An 8,740-nucleotide genomic window follows, 5' to 3' on the forward strand; every position below is an offset into this window, starting at 1 on the left:
TTATATCTTCCACTCTGGAAAGTATTTCTTTAGAAAGGCTATTGTAACTTCCTTCCAAGTAGTGATGGAATTAGCAGGTAATCTCTTAAGCCATGATTTTTTTTTCCTGCTAAGAGAAGACCGAAGCATATGCATCTTAATGTAGTCTGGAGAGACGTCATTTGTGGTTATCATGGCACAGATCTCAAGAAACCTGTCAAGATAGTCAGAGGATTTACATCCGACCCTCCAATAATTGTTCTACTTTCACCATCCGAGTGAACATAGGAACTAGTCGTAGTGGTAGGGAGTCGAATACAACCTTGATGAACATAGGAACTCGGATTTCCGAAATCGCTAAAGAGATGTTGAACGTCACTTGTTGTACTTGAGACTAGTGAAGATGCTTCAGATCCCAAAGACAATTGTTCCAAATATTTCCGAAGCTTTTGCAAGGTACGGTCAATTTCTGGATCTAGAGGTAAAGTGGGTCAACCGTGAGCTCTTCTTCTCATGTAACACAACAAAGTAGAGGATTAGCAAATAACAACCACAATAAAAAAATAAAAAATAAAAAAATAAACTAAGCAACACTAAACTTAGAAAACTTTAATTAATAGCACGTTTTTCCCGGCAACGGCGCCATTTTGATAAGAGGTTTTAAGTGTGTCCCTAAGGCACCAAAAATCGCTTTTCAAATAATATTTACAAAACCTAGTAAGCAATTACTAAGAACATAGTAAAGGTAAGTCAAGCGTCGATCCACATGGAAAATGGGATTAATCAAATTCTAACAAGTCTAAATTACTTAACTAAAGGGTTTTGGGGGTTATTGAATGATTTTTATAACAACTACGACTAGCTACTATCAAAGGAATAGCAAATAACACGAGATAAAAATATCAATAGGGAAGACACTATAGTTAAGGTTACTAGTATGAATAAGAGTGGACAACGACCATTAATGCAATTGTGATTCAAAGGCGACGATTATACAAGGTTTAGTTTTCCACTAAAATAACCGAGTCCTCTCTTGAATGTCCTCAATAATAATAGCTTAATCAATCAACTAAATCCTCTATCTCGAATGTTCTTTAGTCAATTGATTAAGATATTCAATGAATTTGGAAGACCCCTAATAAATGATCCCCTTAATTTCTACCTAGTATCTTGGCCTAGAATTTAAGTTGATTCATGGGGATGATAAAAGAGTTCAACATTCGATTAAGAACATTTGGAACCAAAATATCAAAGCATAAATGTCATCAATATATATCCCAAGGCTTTAAAACACAAAGATCAATGTATAATCATCTTTAAATCATCAAAATCATACTAGCAATACATGTAAACCCTAATCCATACTTTCACCCTAACCATAGACTACTCTCTAATCATGCATTATAAGCAATAAAACATGAAATATATAACCAATCTAGGGCTAAACATTATTGAGGAATGATAATTCTAATAAAAATAAGCAATTAAGAAACTATCGTATATGAGATCTAATAATATGGAGAAAAAAAGGTATAACGATGAAAAGAGAGAATAAAAGCTGAAAACTTTGAAATTAAATTAATGAAAGTTACCTTGAAAGTGTAGAATATCAACAACTTTACTCTATGAAATTCAAATCTAGGAATAAGCAAAGTGTTCTTCTCTCTAAAGCGAACCCTAATATCCTCTGTAAACTATAAAATAAAGCATAATCCAAAAACTAAACAACTCTATTGTTTTAAAACACAGATTTCTTTCACATATATAAACGGTGCGAGCGCACCATTTCTTCTATCCTCCAACAAACATCCAACGATGATAGGTGCAGGCGCACCGTTGCGATAGGTGCAGGTGCAACTAAGTGGTGCGGCGCACCTTAGAGCTAGTTGGTATGGGCACACCTAGCCCACTGATCTTGAGATACTCCATCTGCAGAATGGTGCTGGCGCACTAGTACTTGTCGTTATGCGTACAAATTAAAACATTATTTCATCCACATTAATATTATTTAAGTTTAGTTCAACGATAAATAAAGGTCGATCCCACGGAGAGGTTTATATATTTCTGAAATTCATGTTCAACTAATTAAGAGTACTTAACTATTACATACATATTATTTACTAATATATAAATATTCATATAGTTGTTGGGGGGTTTTTTACAAGATGTTTTTGTGGATTTTAAAACTACTAAGGATAAGTCTAACCTAGTATTTACAAGTGATGACAAGTAATTCCACTTTAAGCTCATAATTCTTGTAGAAATTGATAAATTTCTAACCTTGATTATACTTCCAATTTCTTAAATCGAAGATTGAGAAGATAAATTAATTGTAGTAGGAATTCAAGTAGCCAAACTCCCCAATACTTTCATACTTTTAATCAACATTGAACTACGTCGAATGTCGATTCTAAACTAATCAAATCACTACAAGTATTTCGCAACTTCCGACGATTAAACTAGAAGCATTATAGAACTCGAATTACATCATTATTGATCCCTAGTTAAATATATCATATCTTTATGTTTAAATAACTAGTCCAAGTTATATTCTAGTTTGAACTTAAAACCATCTTTGCAGGCAGAAATTAAACTAGTTACCACTTGTGGTTATACAATTTAGACTAGGCTAAATCATATAGCTAGCAAAAATCTCAACTTTACACCTAATAATAGCAAATTTAGTATAAAATTGGAATTTGAAGATTATAATAAAATATAATTTGAGTATCTAACAACAAACAATCTTGAATTCAACTAGTAATTTAACAACACAATCCAAACTAAATTCGAACATCGCAATCCGAACTTGATTCAAACAACGCAATCCAAATTTGATTCAAACAACACAATCCAAACAAACTACAAAATTCAAAAGTATAATAGGGAAATTCGAGACTAATTTGAAAGTACAAGAGAAAGAGAGAAGAACTTATGAATTTGCGCGAAAATTCACCTTCGAATTTCAGATTTCGCACCTACGTCTGAGATTGAATTTCACCCTCCCCGGTTGTGTGCTAGCACTCCAACCAACAACCGTCTTCTTCGTTAAACTCGAGCACTCCAAATTAGACCCGAAATTTCACGCTAACTCTTTCTATTTCTCTCTTGAAGTTTTGTGGAATTTCTTTCATACTGATTTTCGAACCTCGATGCGGTATTTATACCCAATTCTGCCGCCCAATTTGAAGATTTTCGACCAACTGGAGAAATGAATTGGGATGCAAGTTTTCGCCCTAAAACCACCTTTTCCTTCTCGCTGCAATGGAATTCAGCTCCGTCTTGTGATTGGTTGCGAGTTGTGCAAGTTGCAGACATTCTGATTGGAGGAGATGCGGTGGTATTATGTGGTGTTGGGTTGTGATGGTGCCTCTAGGAGGAGTGTCGAAGAAGATGGAGAGAGGAACGACGCTTGTTCCTTGTTTTATTTTCTATTTTCTTTTTTTTCCTTTCTTATTTTATTTTCTTCCTCTTGTTTCTTTCACATGTTCTTTTCCTTCTTTTTTTTTTCTTTTTTTTTTCTTTCTTTTTTCTGATTCTTCTTTTCTTTTAATTAGTTGAAGTTTGGGTTGATCTTAACAAGAGGAATTGGGCTTGCCTTCTCTTTTTTCTTTAATTGAAGCTTGGGGTGAACTTGCACAAGGATGATAATGTTTTGCCTATAGTTCAATTCTTGGACAAAAATATCTCATTTAGCCAAAATCATTATATCTACGCAATATTAGCGATAAAAATAAAACATAACGTTATATATATAAACTTAATATAAGTATATAAAATCTATATAGTAATAATGTAAACATACTTATAGTAATGAAATAAGGAGATACAAATATGTTATTTTGCTTATCATGCACCAAGGTGTGCGTGCACTTCTAAGGTTGTGCGAACGCACAAATCTCTCTACTCACACTCCCTTTCTTCCATTTTCGCGCGTGAAAACCCTCGAAACTCCCGCCTTATGCCGTATCTCCCAACTCTCGACCTTAGAAAAGGTCACACCTGTAATCAAAGCACTGGAAAACACGGTGAAAGCACATGTACTAGAAATGCAGTCAAAATTGACCGAAAATCTAGCAAAATGTCACTATGATCAACAATGATCAAGTGAAAGAAATAGAGAAGGAAATAAGGAACAAAGAGGGAAGAAAAGGGGAGAAAGAGGATCAAACCAAGCTAAAGAAAAGCTCATAAAGTGCGTTAGAAACGCACTTATCAAGGGGAATACGAGGGGAAACACGATGAACATAGAAAACAATCAATCAATATTGTCAAACAGGCAATAAGTAGTATGCAGTTCTAACCTAAAGTCAAGATCTATGTTTGATAATATGATTAGGCTGAAATTTAGGCTTGAAAGGGTCTATGACTAAGAGATTAATCCCATGCTTTGTATCTTTACTTAAAAAGATAGCCACGTAGAAGATGCACTCCAGTCTCAAATCAGGAACAAGACATCAATATCATGGTTGGATAGATTTGCTAATGACTAAGATACAACACTATCGCTTAGAAAGTTTTTTGTAGGGACAAAGCGCAACCCTCCCCCCCCCCCCCGGGGGTGTTGGCCACACACATAGAACATGTGCCAATGAGGTAAGGACAATAACCTTATAGTGGCTCTGGAGAATAGACATGCATATGAAAATTTGTAATGTTATTTAAAGGCATAAAACAAGTATGAACCGCATTTTTCGAGTTTCACCAAATCGTCAATATTTAAATTGAACCAACTCCAGGGAATTCGTCAAATTATAGGTATATTTTTATTGCCTAAGCTCGATGAGCATGGATTTGACAACCTCAATTGTAAAGATTTTTATTTTGAAAAAGAAGTTGAGAATAAGTCTTTAAAGGAAGACTCATAGATCTAATTAGATGTTGGGAAACCATAGGGACATCTTAGGGACTTATCCAATGTAGAGTTCCCCCCTCACGACTTCAAATTGGCAATAAACAAAATATAGAGTCCGGGATTGTTTTAGATGTTATTCATATAGATTTATTCATGCTTATATGCTTATAGTGTTCATTGCCTTCACATATTTATTTATAAAATAAAGTAAACATACGAGTACGTAGTTTTAGATGATAAGTGATTGTTTGGCTATCAATTGTTATTTTATTAATAAGCTAAATGTGATAGGAGGTATTAGGTAGTAGGAATCAAAGTAAACAAAATATAGAGTCTGGGATTATTTTAGATGTTATTCATATATATATACACACACACAAACACACACACACACACACACACACACACACACACACACACACACACACACACACACACGCACGCACGCACACACACACACACACACACACACACACACACAAAGAAATGTAAAAAAAAGAAAAGATTGAGGGTTAGAGTATATAAATAGGCATGAATTCTTTGAGTATCTACATCATGAAAAGTAGATTGCTAGTATAATATGAAAGGAATTAGAATTGACCCTCAAGAATTATACCATTTTCGTCTAAGTCTTGAATAATAGCCTACAGAAGGAGTAATCTTGAGGCTTGGATGAAGACTTGCTGGAAATTCGAAGGTTTTTGATGTTTAGATAGTTTAAATGTGTTTGAAAGTATTTGGAGTGATTTGAGAGTATTATGTCAGCGTAAGAAAGCGTAGAAAATCTTATAAAAAAAGGCTATTTATAGGGAAATCGAGCTCCGAAATCCGCATAAGCCACCTGCGCCTAGCACAAGCAGCCTGCATCAGTTGAGGTGCTTTTGATTAAAAAGAAGCAGAAAAGTGAGAGAGAGAAACCGAAAATTAGGTTAAAATATTTAAAAAAAATTGAATGACATGGGTGGAAAAATAGTAGAAAGTAGACGATACATGTTTCAAACCCAAACCTACATTCACCTAACAAGTCAACTGCATTTGACTCTAACCCAACACTGTTCCTAGACATTTCGCCCAAGCTAGTCGGTCCTTCTCTTCTAATTTGTTTGTTTCTCTTTGAATCTTGAACTACAACATACAATTAAAAAATACTCGGCAATTTTACCCAATGAATTACACTAATCACTAAATGTATTAAACTAGTCACTAAATAAATTAAATAATTTGATTATTGAATGAATTAAATTGGTTAGTGAATAGATTAAATTGGTCACTAAATAGATTTAGATAGTCATTATATTCAGAAAGGTAATTCGTTCTCTTCATATTATTAGGCTTGGGACATTGCTTAATTTTCAATTAAAAGTAGGAAGGTTCATAGAATATCAATTGTAACAACAAAATCATTAAAAAGAAAACTGGAAAGATTAGAAAAAAAGGAGCGAGTCATAAAAAACGAAGGAGGAAATATTGATTACACAAAGTGATGACATATAGCTTTTAAAATAAAGAAAAAAAACATAGACTTATAATCTATTAGCCCTTCACTTAACGACGAACAGAGGAGGAAACGACGCGGCAAGGCGGCGCGACAACGATGAACGACGAACGGAGGGTGAAACGACGAACAACGAACGGAGAAGGAACGATCGAATTTGTACACAAGAACGAACGACGAACGAAGAAGGTGGTTTTTGCGCGCGATGGTGGTGCCTGCTTCTGCTTCTGAACTCGCGAGCCTTGCACAGCAGCACACACTCCACACACACAACTCGAAAGGGGCGACGAAAGAGAGGAGAGAAAGAAGAGAATGAGAGAAAGGGAGAATGAGGATGGCTGAGGGAGAGGGAGAATAAAAACGGTTGAGGGAGGAGAGAGAACTTAGGGTTTTGAATAAATGGAGAAGGAAGAGAGAGGAGAGAGAATGGGTTTGGTGTATTGAGCACGCGTTTAAACGAGTTTGTTTCTTTTTAATACACAAAAGCCCATAAAGGGCTGCGCTTTTTTTACTAGCGCAACCCTACTAAGTCAGAAGGGCTGCGCTTTTTTTACAAGCGCAGCCCTTCACTTAGTAGGGATGCGCTTGTAGAAAAAGCGCAACCCTTCTGAATGTAAGAAGGGTTGCGCTTTTTCTACAAGCGCAACCTTACTAAGTGAAGGGCTGCGCTTTTTTTCAAAAACGCAGAACTTCTGTTATGTAGGGCTGCGCTTTTTCTAAAAACGCAGCTCTACAATAAAGAAGGGCTGCATTTTGAAGAAAGCGCAACCCTTCTTGCGCAGCCCTTCCTTTTTTCCCCTAGTGTTATTAATTATTTGAAAGATTATGGCTCTCCCGAATAATTTATGGGTGAATTTAGTTCAGAAAGAGTATCTTATAGATGCTTCCCTTTGGTCTTACTCCCTTAGTACCAATTCTTCGTGATAATCTTATACATTTTAGGCTAATTTTCAAGCCATGTATTCGGTGGAAACTTAATTGGCAATGGTTAGAATATCTCTTTCTGGTATGATAATTGGGTCTACCCAGTTCTTATTTCTTCTATTGTGTTTGGTCCTTATAGTTTTGATTCCATTTGTGTTTCTGATTTTATTAATATTGATAAGAATGGGAATAGTGATCTTATTTATGAGTTACATCCCTCTTCTATTGGTTTGGATATGGTCTCTTTATTCCTTCTAACAATAAACAGGACAAAGTGGTTTAGGGTTTTAATCCTTATGGTGTTTATTATGTGAAATCGAGAGTTAAATTCCTACAAAATTTGGATAAGCCTACTTGTAGAGACATAATTGTGTCTCCTTATTTAAGGGTTTGATAATGAATATATCGCGGTATTAGTTGGCACAACCCAATGGAGAAGCCGTCCGAATAACCAGGCCATATGTGTTTTGAAATAATATTATAAGATCCCAATTAATTATCTATGATGATTAATTGCAATTTAAACCCGTAAAACATTTTAAGTCCCTTTTTTAATGCCCAATTGAGTATTTATTATTTTACTAAATATTTTCATAAAAGTTTTTATTATCTTTAGAACATAAATCAGATTTTCAACCCATAAAATTTGATCTCCAGATTTTTAGGGATAAAAATGACATCTTAGAAGCACGCGTAGAATAAAAAATGAATATTTCAAAATCTGCGTCGGACGCGGCGGCTGCGCTCAGCACGCCACATGCGTCCACCTTAATGGCCAAATCGCGTCAGGCTCGCCAATGAGCGTCTGACAAGTGTACTTGTGACTCACACAGATTCATGCGCATGGCACAAGTCTTGTGTGAGACATAAGCTGCTTCTTTATCTTTTAGGAAAAAACGTGTTCCCACGTGTAATCTTTTAACTGGGTAGAGCACGTCAGTGCGCCAATCTGCGCCTGACGCGTGTCCTTGCGCCTGCCATGTAGGCCTACGCCTGGTGCGCAGGGATTGCGTGAGGCGCACGCGTTTGTTCGCCTATAAATACAGTCTGATTTCCCGAAACAAAGGCAGTTTAGAATTATTATTTTACGAACGCAAATTATCTCGAATACTCTTAAATACACTCTAAATACTAAAACACTCAAACACATTCAATATTTCAAATTGATTCTTGTTTCTATTTATACTATAATCCTGGTTCCAGGATTGCTTCGCCTGAAAGTCATTACACTCTCAAATCTAAACCGCATAGGTATAATCCTGAGGATCCTTCAATAATTATATTTTATTTTATTGAAGTTACTAATTGTTTCTTGTCATGATGTAGATTCTAAGTAAAAATTGCGTCTCTTTGTAAATTCTAACCTCTTTTTCTCTTGTTTTTGTATATATAATATTCATGTTAATATATGATTGTTCTATGCATGTTTTGTTGCTTTTATCACCCACATGTTATTATTGCTAAAATAAGACCTAAAGAATTATTCT

This window comes from Beta vulgaris, chromosome 9, assembly GCF_026745355.1.
Source record: "Beta vulgaris subsp. vulgaris cultivar EL10 chromosome 9, EL10.2, whole genome shotgun sequence".
NCBI lineage: Eukaryota > Viridiplantae > Streptophyta > Magnoliopsida > Caryophyllales > Amaranthaceae > Beta > Beta vulgaris.